Source organism: Adiantum capillus-veneris, chromosome 23, assembly GCF_014529385.1.
Source record: "Adiantum capillus-veneris isolate H3 chromosome 23, ASM1452938v2, whole genome shotgun sequence".
Lineage (NCBI taxonomy): Eukaryota > Viridiplantae > Streptophyta > Polypodiopsida > Polypodiales > Pteridaceae > Adiantum > Adiantum capillus-veneris.
Window position 1 is genome coordinate 145,529,421 of NC_140953.1, and position 17,348 is coordinate 145,546,768.

Consider the following 17,348-nt stretch of genomic DNA (forward strand, 5'->3'; position numbering starts at 1 on the left):
TGACAGCTCATGAGTTATCGTGATCAATGGTGGGAAACTAACATAAAAAACGAGAGCACGAGGAGAGGACAAAAAAGTGAATGAGGTTAAAGAGAGTAAAACAAAACCCTTGTGCAACCGCCAACATAGAAGGAAGCTGCACATACTAGAGGCAAGTAGATTGTCAACCCATGGAGCTCTCAACCCACTAGATAGTGCATGGAAGTAGAGGCTACACACACCACTTGTGCTTCCACAAGCATGCTGCATCATAAAACCTTGTACGAGTCACATTGTTCATACATACATCCATTATTTTTAGAGCTTGAGAACACTCCAAAGACTCAAATAGGTATTCCATCAGGATGGGTTCAGCAATGTAAACATCATCTATCATCACTGGTCTATCCAAAACACAATCCTCCTTTTTCAACATATTGTAATCAATGCACTGCATAACCAAAGTTTGGCCTTGGATTGTAACCATGCATGTAGTTCGGAATCAACCATGGTTGCTAAATCAACATCCTCTACTTGCATCTTATTCACATCTTGGTAGTTATATGATTCCTGAGATTTATATGTTGTGACTGTCTCTAAGTGGCACAATCAAATATAATCATATCCCCAATCTTGGACCATTTTCTACTATCTCCCAATAATGACATTTTAATTATCTATCTTTCAAAAGTCCTTTATTGGAACGATATGTTTCGTACTCTATGCCAAGTGATGGTACAACCACTTGTTCTAAGACTCCTATCAACGTCTCCACATAGCCATTGGCTAGTTGCATTATGATTTATGTCTTGCATAAAGTAGGTTTTCCCACTTCTCCTAAGTCTGGCCAATTTTTTCTACCATTGTACTCAATTGACAAGATCGTGTTTCCATCCTCGTCTTCACAATAGTCTCCAACCATATTAATGGGAACTAGCTTTGTGCTTTTTTATGTGTGTTTTATTCTTCCCGCTTTTCCATCAAGTTCAGCCATAGGAATTGAGCTTTGTTATATTTTACTTTGAGGAAAACCATAACCCTCTTTAAAGATACCCTTAGATCTTTTTGGCTCAACATAGCTTTTTTGTCTATGTGTTGCCTTGATATCCTATCTAATTAATTCTGTTTGAAGCTCCAACTCATCAAGCATTTCTTTGATGCATGTACCTTGATCATCGAGTCACTCCATTTAGGAGGAGTGATGCAATCTTGTCCATGTAGTCCCCTAACCACATTGTGTTATTTAGTCATGAGGAAAATGGTTTTTGTTGGTTTCAAGAATCGGATGGATAGCTTTTTTTTTCCCCAACCGTGAAGTTTCTTGCCAAGAGAGCTCTCAACGATCAGCTTCTTGCATTTGTTTTTGCAAGGATAGCTACACAACTATTGTTCTACTTTTGGGGAGCTTTTGTGGGGTAGCCTTTGCTTGTGAGATTTTTATTATGGACAAGATAATTCTCCCACCATTAATGTTGTTGTTCCTTTTTCTTCTTCTACACCCCCCCCCCCCTCTCTCTCTCTCTCTCTCTCTCTCTCTCTCTCTCTCTCTCTCTCTCTCTCTCTCTCTCTAAGTGTTTAGTCCCCCTAGGCACCCAAAATGCATGTGGTGCATGAATGAATCATAGGGTCATGCTACCAGAAGCTCCATGCTTGCAACACATACAGCGTGTGAGGCAATGCATGCTATGCACTATAAATTCTTATTCAACACAATTTTTAGAGAGCAACGTCTTTATTTGTCAGGTCACAAGAGAATCTCACCTGGTACAAGCAATCAATAGGCAATTTCACAATTTGTGCTACAATTGCATTGTTTAGCTATCCGCTCAAAAAGATTAAAAAGCCTTAAAATATGCTTTCATGTGCCTTATGCCCACATTTGTAACATCTTGCGAGATAAAAAGGATTGAGCCAAGACAAGGAGCATGTAGTGCAAGCCCCATTGTGTTGTATGCATGCATTAGGGTGCGACTCTAAGCTTGAGCATACATGCATGTGACTTAAACTTAGTAAATTGTTGGCATCCACTTTGCAAATCTTTAGTGGTTTTTGACATACACCCTTGGCAACATTGAATGCCATCAGATTTGTGACTCTTGCAAAAAATGATGTAGCCGATGGAGCTACTCACAATTTTGTTCCTTAGAGTGCACCTCTTGCAAGCCTTCTATAAGATTCCCTTGATCTCATCCACCACTCTCTCTCTCTCTCTCTCTCTCTCTCTCTCTCTCTCTCTCTCTCTCTCTCTCTCTCTCTCTCTCTCTCTCTCTCTCTCTCTCTCTCTCTCTCCACCTTAGTAGCCTTTGAATTTACCTAAGAACTTACTAGCTTTCTATAACTCAACTAATTTGCAATGCCATCAAATTGAGTCCATTCGATCGGACCATGGTTTAGTAAGAGGTTCAATGAAATCAAGAGGAGCATCTTGACTTTTTGCATTGTTCTCTTTGCAACCGTCTTGTGTAACCAACCAACCTCGCCTATAGACTCCATTTAGAACTCACTTGAATATGCTAAATGAGTTATCACAACTAAGGCATATCTAAAAGAGTATCTCTTCTCACTTTCCATGAAAGTAACTATCTGACAAAACTCATCAGCAAAGGATAAGTCATTGACATGTTATCATTCTTTGTTAGTAGACAACCCTAGCATAACTGGTGTTCAAGGTTGAGAAGCTGATTTAAACATAAGGATACTAAACTTAGTTGCAAACATGCTTTGCCTTATGGTAAACAAACTCCAACTAGAGAGATATCCTTTCCAATTGGATTGCTTGGTGCTAATGTATGCCCTTAGCATATATTTTAGCATAAGATTAACACTTGTAATCTGTCTATCTTATCTGGATAACTGATAATATTGAGGTGTCTTTCCCCATCATTTACAGGGAGTCCTCAAGAATGACTGGTAAACATGGATCACAATTTCTTGCAAAATTGTAGAGTAATCAACAATGTTAGGAATAACCATCTTGGCTAACTTAATGAACTGATCTACAAGCACCCAAACCGAGCCATGACCTCTATTGGTGATTGGTAGATCTACAATTAATTGCATAGAGATATTGCACATATAGTGCAAAATGCTTTAGAAGCTACTAATGTCATGAATGTGCATGCTGCTCCAAATTAGTCTTTGCTAAGTACTAGGGCCCATAACACCTAGTGTGCATGCATATAGCAAAAAACAGTTTTGAACCTGTATATCCATAGCCATACTTGCAAATGATCATTGCTAATGTTATGCTCACAGTTCATTGGGAAAGAACTAAATACTTTCTCACGTGAAAACTGTGCTAACATATTTGGACCATAATAAAATCTGAAAATCCATCACATCTAGGTACCAAATGACCTTATTCATTAAGAAAACATAATTTTCCTACGTGTATAAATAACCATCCGTTAAAGTTGTTTAGCTGTACTTATAACCTTAACAAGTCTTACTAGGTATCTGACAATTTTTAACCACTGAAATTGTTCCTGATGCAACATGCTCAAAATGGTCTAATAAATAGATTTGACTAGCACTGGGGGACTTTGTTGTGACACATAATAGACACCAATGATGTTTTTGTGTGTGTAGATAACACTCTGCGACATGAGTGAGAGGGGCCCTCATTATCCTTGCTCCACACTGGCTAAACCAAATTTCATGAGTTCCTAGACCATGTTGCTCCTCTTATGACAACATTGCCTATCAAAACTCTACCATGTAGGTCCTTAACTGCATAATGCAAAAATGTATTTAGAACACTACATCCCAAAATTCTTTTCTCCTACATAACCTTGTCATGTCTATGAGGCACAAAGTAGGTGAAAGCATTGAAGCTTATACATCCTACTTTAAAAAATTAACCAAAGCATATTGGAAAATGAAAATAAACCAAAAATTAGATGCGTACCTAGAGGTTGAACGTAGTGTTCACTTACTTGTAGTCAAATGCACATGACCAAATGTCATACCTCAAAAGGCCTGGTAACTCTAATTGAAAGATTAGTGAAGATCAAGCAGTATTGTAATAGTAACCCTGGGTGTTGTCTTTGCAATCCAAACCCCTTGGTTAATATTTGGAATGTTAAATCCCTTGGTTAGACTCTATATGAAAATTGCTCAAACTAGCAGCTAACAATGACCAACACACTCTACCATTTCTAATAGTACATGGAATCAATTTGGGAAGTTGAAATTTTTCACTACCCCTTGGTAGAATGTGAACTTTTTTACTTGAAAGTACAACTATGATGAGACCAAATTGTGAACCTTAACACCTATGGAGTGATTGTATATTAGTTGGGTCATACCCCTACAATTATCACTCCAAGAGACACAATCAGTGTTGTAACTAAGCATAGATCATCTCATAGTTAGAATCTTATTCACAACTAAATTTGGAAGGAATCATATCTCTCCATGAACAGAAGAGAAAACTTGTCAACACCCCAAAGAAGGTAGTCATACTAAAGTTTGTTGGGTGTTCAAACAGGAGATCACCTACTTTGAGGCTCTATTAGTCTATTCATGTCGTCCCATGAATTATTTTCTTGATAGCAAGGCCATGGCTACTTGCTATCCACATAAAGCATAATCTATATTGCCAGCACCTTGTGCACGGAAATTGCCCGCCGTTGTAGTCATATACAACGATCACAAGCAAATATACCAGTCTCAACTCTTTTCTAAACAGAGTAGCTGATGTTATAGTAGAAGTGTAAACCATTCTTTAGGGGAATAATTCAACAATACGAGCATGCCATGCATGCATATCAAAAAAATAGTGTGATACAACCTTGGCCTTAATGACGGTCTCAACAGTTGGAGCTTGTAGCATACATGCCTTGCATGCTTTAAAATGGCAAAGATACATCACAATTTATTGTGTTTCCAAACATAACTGTAGCTTATATACTGGTATTGCCAATTTGCCAAATTTGTGTGATATTATCCTTGATCTTAACTCAATGGATAGTACTTGGCACCAAATGGAAGCCATACTTCTCATTAAAACTGTCAAAGCACTTGCTTTGCACAACCCAAAATTCATGTACAATATAAAGGTTAAACATAAAAAACAAGAAAAACTTGGAATTGGCTAACCTTGTCGCTCCAGTGAGAATATTTGCCTTTGTTTGGAGCTTGCTCGGAGCAACATGTACGCCCTCATGGCTTGGTTCATACCGACCTCCAAAAAAAAATAGCTAGACGCATTGCCAAGTTTTTCCAAATTCGTATGCTAATAGCATATTCCAAACTTTGGAAGCTTACGTGCAATATACCCTAAAGTGAAGCCTTGCTTTGCATAAGTTCATTGACAAGGTGAGACAAAACACAATGTGAGTGCTCATAGCTAACAATTACTCTTGTTGACACACAAATGTCAAAGTAAAAGAGAATAGATAATGTTGATCTTTCATAAAGGAACGGCCGAGTCATGCAACTTATTGGGAATCATAAGATTTCTTGATATTACAAGAGATATCTCTTGAAGCTTAGCTATGAAATGTCATCTAGCTGCCAAACTCCACTTGATCGAAGCAACATTTGCTTGTCAAGTTCAAAATTGAAATTTAAATTTAAGGTACTTTATCGATTTTTTGTGACCGCCATCCTTGGCATCAGAAGTCGTAGCATCCTATCGTGTGATTGTCAACATTGGAATCAGCTCACAGCTGTGGATGGCAATAATCTTTTAATGTTTTTCATATACTTATTTTGCTCACACTAAGCCTTGATTTTCCCCTCCTCTTGATAGCACAAAGAGGACATATCAAAGAGATATTGGCTGACATAATGGACAAGCTAATTCTTGAGAATCCCTGTACAGAGGCTTGCTCCCTAGTTAAAACTGATGTATTGTGGTACATCTTATGACATTTTCATATTAAACAGAGCTAAAAGGAAAGCAACCCCAATGATTGTCGACCTTGTTGAGTAGGATTCCATACTAGAAGCATAAAAATATAGATAATAATTGCATAAACAAAGCATACATATGCAATACTGCTTGCATGCACTGGCTATTAAGTACCTTTGAAAACTCGTCCGATCACGCTTGTCGACAATGGGTTGATTCTGACCATTTTTTACTACCTTGGTTGCATTAAAGTTGCTTGGGAGCCATGCCCTACCAAATTCAAAACTCTTGACCTTAAAAGTCACAGGCCTTGCCTGCATTTGTCTTTGCATGTCAAAAGGGTGGAATAAGCCCTTGACTTTGTAGCCCAACCACATGACGTTGGCTATATTTTCCATAAGCTCCCTTGTACGGAGTGTTGCTCCCTTATAATACAAGTCACAGGCCATCAATGGTTGGCCTTTATTGCTAGGAAACCTTGCCAACTTGTAGCAATTATGATTGTAATTAGCTGATTAAACAAAATAAAGTAAGTTACCTTTGTGCCGTTCCCTTGGAGTCTATTTAATAATAGGCCTTGCTTTTATCAAAAATTAACTTTTGAAGATCCCTCCATAGAATTCGAAGCCGCTACATGATTTCCCGATCATGTCAATTTGTCCTATTGAATCCCAAGCCTTGCTCGAGTGCCTACGACCTTCTCATAGCCTTGCTAATAGGGGGTAGTTACGGAGCAAGCTCAATGGAGCGAACTTTTTTTTTTCCATCCCACCACCACTACTGCCTATTGCCACCCTATCCCGCCCCTTAGCACCCATCACCACCACCACTCTATCCAACAATTGGTTGTTGTTGGTTCTAGCTTGCTTCCACCATGTGCCACCCCTACTCCTACCACCACATTCCATTGCCACCTCTCCTTCCAGAAGAGTAGCCCCCCCCCCCCCCCCCCCCCCCCCCCCGCCCCCCCGCTCCCCAAATCTCTCTCTCTCTCTCTCTCTCTCTCTCTCTCTCTCTCTCTCTCTCTCTCTCTCTCTGTGTGTGTGTGTGTGTGTGTGTGTGTGTGTGTGTGTGTGTGTGTGTGTGTGTGTGTGTGTGTGTGTGTGTGTGTTCTACAACGCCAATGTATTACGGCTTGGGAGAAATGTGGTGGGTCACGCTTCATACATTACACCACCCATATTGCCACCAACAATAAAACCATGTTCTTCATTGAAAGAGGAAACCATACTCACACTTACATGCTTGAGCCTATCCCCTTGTCGATGATACGCACTATCGCAGTCATTTGGCTTAGCTCCCATTCCCTTCGATGCGAGACAGGGCGTTGGGGCAATGAAGAAGAGTCAAATTGATTGTGCACATTATGCTCACTGCAAGTTCGAGAGTCTGAGTACCACACACTACTAGAGTGCTCAGCTTTTGGTCACATCCGAACGTGCTTCTCTCACATTTTTAGCCATGACTTAGACCTACACACTTTCCTCTCCCAGACACAGTTGGGGCTCTCCATTGCGACTCTCATCACCACAATCTTGGAGCATCGAGAGTCACTCATCAGAAATACACATACTACATCACATGTAACTTTGGTCCCATTGGTCATATTTGACCTCCGAGGACGATAATAAAATCTCTCTCTCTCTCTCTCTCTCTCTCTCTCTCTCTCTCTCTCTCTCTCTCTCTCTCTCTCTCTCTCTCTCTCTCTCTCTCTTTCCATTTTGCTAAGAGAAACTTGAATTACAATTCACAAGATTCTGTGCCTCCCTCTCTCCCCATTTCTCTTCCCTCCTCCTCTCTCCATGTCTCCCTAGCTCTGCCTCCCTCCATCTCCCCCCCCCCCTCTCTCCCTCTCTCTCTCTCTCTCTCTCTCCCCCCCCCCCCCCCTCCTCATAACTCTCTCTTCCCCCTTGCCCTTTCCTCTCTCTCCCTTGCCCTTTCCTCTCTCTCTATCTTGATGACTTAAATTTGAATTACAAATCAAAAGACAGTAATAAAGAAGTTTAATTGTGGTCCTCTCTCTCTCTCTCTCTCTCTCTCTCTCTCTCTCTCTCTCTCTCTCTCTCTCTCTCTCTCTCTCTCTCTCAGCATCTCAGAACAGAAAAAACTGTCAAAACTTTTCATTTTTCTTGCCGACTTGAAGGCAATGTCAGACAAAACTCGTAAGGGTGGAAAATCCACACTCGCCATGGAGAATGATGCAAAATCTCCAAGGAATTTGGATGCTAATCCAACCACATCGTCTAAAACAACGAAAGCAATGACCATGGCTTACTTGATCTCATTACAAGAAACCATCAACAAGCAAGGTGAAGAGTTGCACGCACTTGCAGTGGAGAATGGCACTTTAAGAGTTCTCGTTGTGGAGAATGAGCACCTCAAGAAGGTTCTTGAAATGCAAACAACACGTTTGATGCATCTTGAGAATGAAGTTCAAGAATGTAAACGCTCTCTTGTTGACATGAATGTATTGAAAGAGCACTTGAACAAAGTTGAGAGTGATCTTGTATTGAAAGAGGAAACGATAGATACAATACGACATGATGTATGTAACATGAGAAATGCATCCAAATAATGGGCTGATATATGGAAGGATAATGTGGTTTTTACATCTTCTATCATGCAAGCCCTTGTCCAAGCAAAGAATGTAGAAAATGTGGACACTCAAGAATTGCAAGAACGACAAAAATGCTTAAAGAACATCGTCATTCGTGGAATCAAGGAGGAAAGCATGGAAACACCCCAATCTCTTGCGGTTGCTATTGAAGAGTTTTTTGCTCCACACTTTGGCATGTCAGGAATCATGGCTTATGGTGCACATCAAGTTGGAAAACAAGGAGTCCCTCGTTCGGGAGAAAGACCTATTGTATGTTCCATGGCTGATGAGGTAAAGAGAAAGATCATCCTTGACAATGGTTGGATCTACCTCAAAGGAATGGGTTGTAATGTATATGAGGATCGCACTCTTATGCAACAAAATGTACGTCGCAAAGCATATGAGGAAAGAAGCAAGAAGGTTAAGGTGTCATCTCAAGAAGAAAAGCCACTTGAGGAGGATGCAAGTCCACCCAACAAATAGGGACACATGATCTATGAGACCAACTCACGCTTGCGAATAAGTTTTGGAATTGTAACGGGTATCCATGGAATGTGGGAATTGGCATTGATGAGCTTACCAATGACTCCAATGTGATACTTCTTGTTGAAACATGGGAGCATGATGCGCATCGAATTCTTGGATTTGACAAATACGATGTACATTCTTTGATCTGGGCCAAAAATGCAAAGCATCGAAGAGGCCAAGGAGGCGTAGCATGTATGACCAAAAAGGGTTTGAAAGATGTTTCCATTGTCAAAGAAGATAAGTATAAACGCTACTTATGGCTGAAAATCAGCCCACCAAATGGTCAAGTCATGTTTGTCGCTAGTTGCTACATTCCTCACTATGACTCCAACTTTTATGCTCGCTTGGATGTAGATAGAGATCAGTGTTGAACTAGAGGAAGACATTGCTCATTACAAGGATCAAGGTAAAGTCATTGTTTTTGGAGACATGAATGCTCGCACAAATACGTTACAACACGACACACAACAAGACAACATGCCACATGTCTCAAGAAGAATGGATGACTCATACATGTATAACCGAAGTTCTAATGATGCAAAAGAAGTGGATCACTATGGAAAGTCACTTCTGCATATGTGCAATAGTATCGGAATGCTCATTGGAAATGGTGTATCTCTATGGCAAGGCACCAATGACTTCACATATAGAAAGCACAATGGTGATAGCGTGATTGACTATATGTTCTTCTCGGAAGCCACTCTAGAATGCAAACAATGCTTTACACTTGGTGAATGGAATCCAGAATCCGATCATAGGATGTTATGTATTGACCTCAAGTATGGTAAACGGCCCGAGCATGTAGCCTCCAATCATGATATGAATCATTTTTACCTATGTCTAGACTTCAAACGAGCACTTATATATGCTGATATGGTGGACCAAATGTTAAGCATGATAGAGCATCAAGAGAGTCCGACATTAGAATGCAAGTGGAAAGTTTTCATAGAAGTAATTTTCTCTTGTGTGAAGGAATGCCTTTCGGTGAAACACATATCTTTCAAAAGGTCTAAGAAGGGTAGCACCAAGAAGAAATGATTTGACATGGAATGTAGTCAAGCCCGAAAACACTTGCTAAGATTGGATGCAAGCAAAGACAAGGAAGTTTACTTGGAATGTTCACATACATACAAAGTACTTGTTCAAAAGAAGAGGAGAAGGTGGGAAGTCAAAAAACAACTTCTTTTAGCGCAAGAGAAAGCACATGCATATGGCAACATAAACATCTACACAAACAAAAAACACAACGGATGCTAAGAAAATGAGTTTAGGTCATAGCTAAAATTTTTGACACTTGACCTAAAGTGGGGTTTGAGACCATAAGCATGCGTGCTTAGGTCTTATAAACTTGTCCTAGAAGTTTCACTACGTTTGGATATCATTTGATGTTGTAACGGATGTGACTTGTTTGCCGATGAGCGATTGGCTTTTAGTGATTTCAGTCACTTGAGTGTAGCTTGAGTTAGATGCGAGTTGTTTGTTGTTTTTCGTGAGATTGACAACCTCTTGTAGCCTCTATGTACTAGTCGAGTCAGCTTCATCCCATGGATTGACAATTTAATCGTGGTTCTTGCTAAAACTGCAATAAGATAGGATAGTGAGGTTAGACACGCGTCCCACATTTGGCACCGCTGTCGGGGATCGAAGAGACCTAAACTAGTGAAAACCACGAGCGTCTTCTGAAGTTATCCTTTAATTTCCTCTATGATCTCCTAGAGTAAAAACTTTCTTTTAGAAATCGCATAGCTTAAGGTTGTCGTCTTTTGTTGTGTAGAGGTAGCTCAACAGTAATCGTACTTGTCAAGTTCCTTTAGGATTGTAGGATTGTAGAATTAGATTAGGATTTTGAGAATGGTTGATAGACGAGACAAGTCTTAAGATCAATGCTCAGGAAACCATAAAAAAACAAGAAAATGAGTGTTTATGAACACTTTTCACAACCGCATTGCATGAGAACCTAGGAGTAGGGTAAGTAGGATCCGAGGTGGATTTCAGAACATTGCTCTCTCCAAAAGAATCATGTTGAGTTGTATTTGAAGTTGCAGAATTTCAGGTCTACGGCTAGAAATAGCACGAAAAGACTCCAAACCACTCAATCCGACTGGAGAGTATGCTTAAAAGTTGTATGCACCAGTGGGTAAGTTCAAGGACACTTTGAGGTAAAAATTCCAAGAGTTTGCAAAAACTCAAATTATTTACTTTTGCTTGACATTTTAGACCAAATTAAGTTTTGACTTGATTTATAGGCTTTAAACAACTCATGAAAACATTGTCCATGAAAAAAGTGCAAAAAATTGTTCATTTTGGGCATAAAGTAAATAATCACGATTATTTACTTTCAGCTCAAAATTGACCATGGTTGATACCAGTGACTCATTTCATGTGTACAAATAACTTTTGTAAAGGCTGATTGGATCTTATTCACCAAGCTAGCAAAAACACTGGGAAAAAACTAAAGTCGGTACAAAGTTTCTGAAACTTGAGTGTAAATTGGAAAAAAAATAGTCCAAACTTGATGAAAATTGATTCATAGGCTTGTATTGATGTGATAAACATGTGTACATGCTCAGTTGACCAAAAAGATGCAAAAAGTTGACAGTTGTCAATAATCACGATTATTTATATCTGCCTCATTTTTTAACTTTTTTTACTAAGTTAGCATACCACTGGTTTTACCATGTTGTAATAAGCCCACAAATCAAATTTGGTAAGATTTGGATCATTGGATTGAAAATTGTGACCAAATTTGCAAAGTCAGTTTACGGACAGAAAATTGATGACCATTTGACCAAAAATATTCCAAACTTGATGAAACTTGGCTAGAGACTTTAAGTTGAAGTGCTTAACAGATATGTGTCAAGATTGGGACAAAAACTTGCAAAAAAATAGCCAGAGTGAATAATGGCGATTATTTACATCTGCTTCAAAATTTGGTAATCTTGCATATTTTAGCATACAACAAGGTCAAGCATATCAAGTAGACCACACGAATCAATTTTGGTGAAATTTGGATCACAAAAGTGAGACTTAAGCCAAATTCTTGAAATCAGAGTCTGCGGATACGAACAGTTGATAAACTTGAACAGATTTTGTCCAAACTTGTTGGGACTTGTCCCAAGGACCTTAACAGGTTGTATACTTGGAAAACCAAGCCAGAAAGTGTAAAAAGCTGGCAAAAGTAAATAATTGCGATTATTTACTACTGCTACACAGAGCCATCTTTTTTTACTTTTGAACTTGTACAGTGTTAGACCAGCATAATACAAAGCCACCGAACAATTTTGGGTTCAATCGGATCCAAATTGATACATGTTCACTCAGTTTCTAGGTTGTAGATTAATCCTTTGATTTTTTACCAAACCCGAATCTAAAAGTCAATTGCTGACTCCCATAGCTCGATTTGAAGTGATACACACAGACCAACCACAGCTAGCAAAAATTATACCGTCTTTGTGAAAGAATAGGTAACTTTATCAAATTGACAGAAGAATCAGGCTACAGCCAAGGAATCGATAGCTTAACAGAAATTGCAATCGAGTCAAGCAGAAATTGACGACAAGTCAATCCAAATGTAAGTACTCTATCTAGGGCTTCATAAGTCTTTATGAACCTTAGATCTGGTCATGTACTAGGAAATCAGGGCATACTTGGAGAAACCTCTAGTAGAGTATTCACTGAAAGAAAGTGTGAATCAAAGCAATTCCTTGCACACTATCCCTGAAGAAGTCTCAGACACTTTTTTTGATTCGACGTCCAAAATCTCTTCCTATTCGACTCACTCAAAATCCGGAACGACAATGTGCTATAAGCATATACTCTCTTTCTATAAGACTAATCGCCATGGAGCTCAGGTATACGTGGATCTTAACGAAGAGTATGACATTCGCATTGATGACCATGGTATTGAGTTCAAAGAAGAGATTAGGGCAAACAAACAAGGAAAAATGTACATGGATCGAAACGTAACTCGGTATTTACAAGTCGAAGACCCTGACGTGATAGACAAATGGGGTTTAGAAGTAAATACCATAATTCCAGATATGGCCGCAAAAGAAGGACCACCAACTTTAGAATTCGAGAGATACGATCAAGTAGATTTGAAGCCTTTGAAACGGCTTAGTACGGATGATCCTAGGATCGGAGTCTATTGTTAGGAGGATAGAAATATCAAAGATCTCCTATCGACTTCGCATACTAAATCAGAACAACTAACGCCATGAAGATCATGTATAACTTCAAGATCAAGGATAAGGGATCAGCAAATCTATCAACCTACCTGTTTAGGGATTTTTATAACAACAACTTTGTTATGATGACTCCTGAGGAGGTAGAACAAACCAAATACCAAGGGTATTCCATAAGGGATTGGATATTGGGACAAGGACCGGAAACAATTTCAAGAGATGAACATCATGAGAGATCATCTAAGAGTAATGTTAAAAAACCAGAAAGCCAGTCCAGATCTACATGAGTCGCTATTTCCAACAGACTAGTTTGAAGGACTCAGAACAGGACCAACCACTAGAACACCGGGAGTTGAATCAAATAGATGCGTCAGACCAGCTGATTTCCAGAAATGGATCAAAAAATACAGTGAATCAGGGGATCCATACGACCACTTAGCAAGCTTTAAACAAGTGCTAAGAGCAGAATGTATATTCGATTTCCATACTCAATTCGAGGAGTTTGGAATGACATTAGAAGGAAAAGCATTGACATGGTTCTAAAACATTCCAGCAAGGTCAATCATGGACTTGAACACATTAGCTCAAGGATTTGTAGCTGCTTGTTTAGCTGCTTATTTCAAAACGGGGATCAAACACAATACGATAGCTCAAATCTACAGCTTTAAACAGAAACATGGTGAGTCTGTTAGGGATTGTGCAACTCAAATAAGAAATATATTGTCAAATGCCCAGGACTAGAGATACCTGCAGAAGAACGACCAGTATCATTGTTTCTAGAGGGACTACTAAACAAAGAACTTCATGCTATACTCTATGACAAGAAGAATACAACCCTAGAAGAGTGTGCGTCAGATGCTATTGACTTAGGAGACAATTGTGATATTTTCAACAAAGAAGATGTCCATAACGATAACCAAAATGAGAAAACAGCATCCACTAAATCAACACAAGTGGGAACAGTTGTTGCAGCACCACTTTCAGCCATAGAAGACATGCTCAAAAGGATGAATGACATGATGAACAAAATGCAAAAAGCACCTATGAGGGGACCAGGACAAGGGATACCTCAATAGGGACAACCAATTAGATCGTAGAAATGGTGTGCAATCAAGGGTAAATGGACCAACCATGAGACCAATGAGTGCTATTTCCGACCAAAGTATGATGGGAATGTTCAGTACGTGCCCATGAGGCCACAAGAACAATCCATGTATAGATAACATCCTAACATGGCACCAGTTCAAAGACCACCAATGGGTATGGAAAGACCTCAACCTGTGTTTGATCAACAACATTAGGAAGAGGATGGGGTGTAGGAGGGCCTCTTTATTTGCCATGAGCTTATGGAGGTGATTAAAAACATTTTGACAAAGAACAATCCATGTATAGATAACATCCTAACATCGCACTAGTTCAAAGACCACCAATGGGTATGGAAAGACCTCAACCTGTGTTTGATCAACAACATTAGGAAGAGGATGGGGTGTAGGAGGGCCTCTTTATTTGCCATGAGCTTATGGAGGTGATTAAAAACATTTTGACAAATAGGTATATGCCATGTGTGCAAGAATGGTGGGTGTGTAAGAGATGTGTAAGAGTGGTCAAAGGATGCACTTTTTTTCTCAAAAAGGAAGTCAACCATGACACGAGTTGAGCGGAAAAAGAAGTATAAAGAATTGAAAAAATCTCTAAGGAGATATATACAACCAAAATGGAAACCACAGAAGAGGATGGTAAAGATGTAATGAGTGTTCCATCCCATTACAAAAAACATACTCTCCAAAATCGAAAAATCATTGTCGAACCACCTGTTAGAGAACTACGAAAACAAGGCGAGTCCTACGAAGGGCCCGAAAACGCGAAAAAAATAGATTTAGTTGAACCAGGAGGAGAACCTAGGCCGTCCTACATTGCAAACGACCTAACAAAAGAAGAAGAAGAGCTTTTACTAATCTTGCCAAAAGAATATTGAGATATCTTTGCTTGGTCTTACAAGGATTTCAAGGGTGTTGATCCAAAAATTTGTCAACATACCATACCCACGAGAGATGATGCGAAACCGAGTAGACAAAGGCCATACACATATAATGAAACATTTGCCAAGAAAATTAAAGAAGAAATTAAAAAACTAAAGGAAGCCGAATTCATTTATGAAATTGAACACACGGATTGGATGTCTCCAATTGTGGTAGTACCCAAGAAGAATGGAAAATTACGAGTGTGTGTCAACCTCAAGAAAGTGAATGCAGCTACCATTAGAGACAACTTTCCTCTTCCAATCACTGAGCATGTGTTAGAACAAGTTGTAGATAAAGAAGCTTACAGCTTCTTAGATGGATTTTCGGGATACCATCAACTTTGGGTTGACCCAAAAGATCAACATAAAACTGCTTTTGCAACGAAATGGGGTATTTTTGCCTATCGGGTTATTCCCTTTGGGTTAACTAATGCTCTTGCCACCTTTCAAAGATTAATGAGCCATGCTTTTAAAGAATATCTTAGGAAATTCTTGCAATATGGAATATCTTGCATATATTCATCAATCCGGGTTGATCATTTTGAACACCTCAAAAAGGTATCCGAAAAATGTAGACTTTATAGGATATGCTTAAATCCTAAGAAGTGCACATTCATCAGTAGACAAGAAAAAATTCTTGGACATATAGTGTTTAAAAATGGCATAGCTATTGATATGGATAAAATTCATGTTATTGCTGATTTTCCTAGACCAACAACAGTCAAGGGGGTTCAAGCCTTCATGGAGCATTGTGGATATTACATATGGTTTATTTACATGTATGTTATAATTGCAAAACCCATGTATAGCTTGATTACACACTTTGAGTGGACAGAGGCATGTGAAGAATCCTTCATGAAGCTTAAGCAAGCTCTCACCTCAGCTCCAGTATTGAAAGCACCAGATTGGAATATGATATTCCACATACATGTAGATGCTTCCAATTTTGCCATAGGTTGTATACTAGCTCAACCAGGAGACGAGAAAATCGATTTTCCTATTTCTTATGCTATCCAACAGTTGAACATGGCAAAAAAGAATTACACCACCACCGAAAGGGAAGGATTAAGAATGATCTATGCTGTAAAAAAGTATAGACATTACCTATTAGCGAATAAATTTGTGTTCTTCATGGACCACCAAGTCTTATTGTACCTGGTCAACAAGCCATGCAGCACAGGAATAATTGAGATGGTTCATCATTCTTCTGGAATTTGATTTCACTGTGGTTGTAAAAAAGGGTACTATTAAAGAGCAGATCATTTGTCAAGGATTGTTTCAGGGGAATCACCTAAAGGAGTAGATGATGATCTGCCAGATGCATAATTGTTCTCCGTGGAAATGATACCTCGATGGTCGGAAAATATGGTGTCATTGATGATCATAGCTCAATTGGATTCACAAATACCACTTCCTATTACAATCGGATTAATTGAGCAATCGGCTATGTATCAATTACTAGCTGGTAAGCTATACAAAAGAAACAAAGATGGAATATTGCTTTTATGCATTAATCTTGAAGAGAAAAAATAATACCTAAGTCAAGCACATATCACCATAATAGGACTTCACTTTGCGGAAGACCTGTAAAGGACTTGAGACTTGGAGTATTTTGACCAACTATGAGGAGTGATGTTTGCTCTTATGTAAAGGATTTTCCTCAATGTCAAAAACAAATACCCATACCTCACGTAACATTGTTTCAAATGTCACCTATTCCTAAGTGGAGTAACTGTCTAGTCACTTACTTATCGAGCCGAACATTTCCTGAGGATATGAGTAAACGGCGTCAAAGAGCAATTGAAACTGAAGCAAGATACTATGCTCTCATTTGAAACCAATTGTATCAGAGAGGTAAAGATCAACATTTGCGTCTTTGTGCAAATGAAGACGAATATATCCCGATTATAGAACAAGCACATGTCGAATTAGTTGGAGGTCACTTTTCTAGTGAGACCACCACAAGTGCAATCTTAATTATAGGCATATGGTGGCCAACACTTTTTGTAGATACCAAGAATATATTCAAAGGTGTGTTGCTTGTCAACAAGCAAAAATGCCAACACGAGTAGATAGCATACCTGTAAGACCAATGATGGGAGCTAGAGCTTTTGCAAAATGGGGTATAGACTTTTTTGGGCCAATACAGCCATTTGCTTATAGAACCCAAGCTCAATATACTAT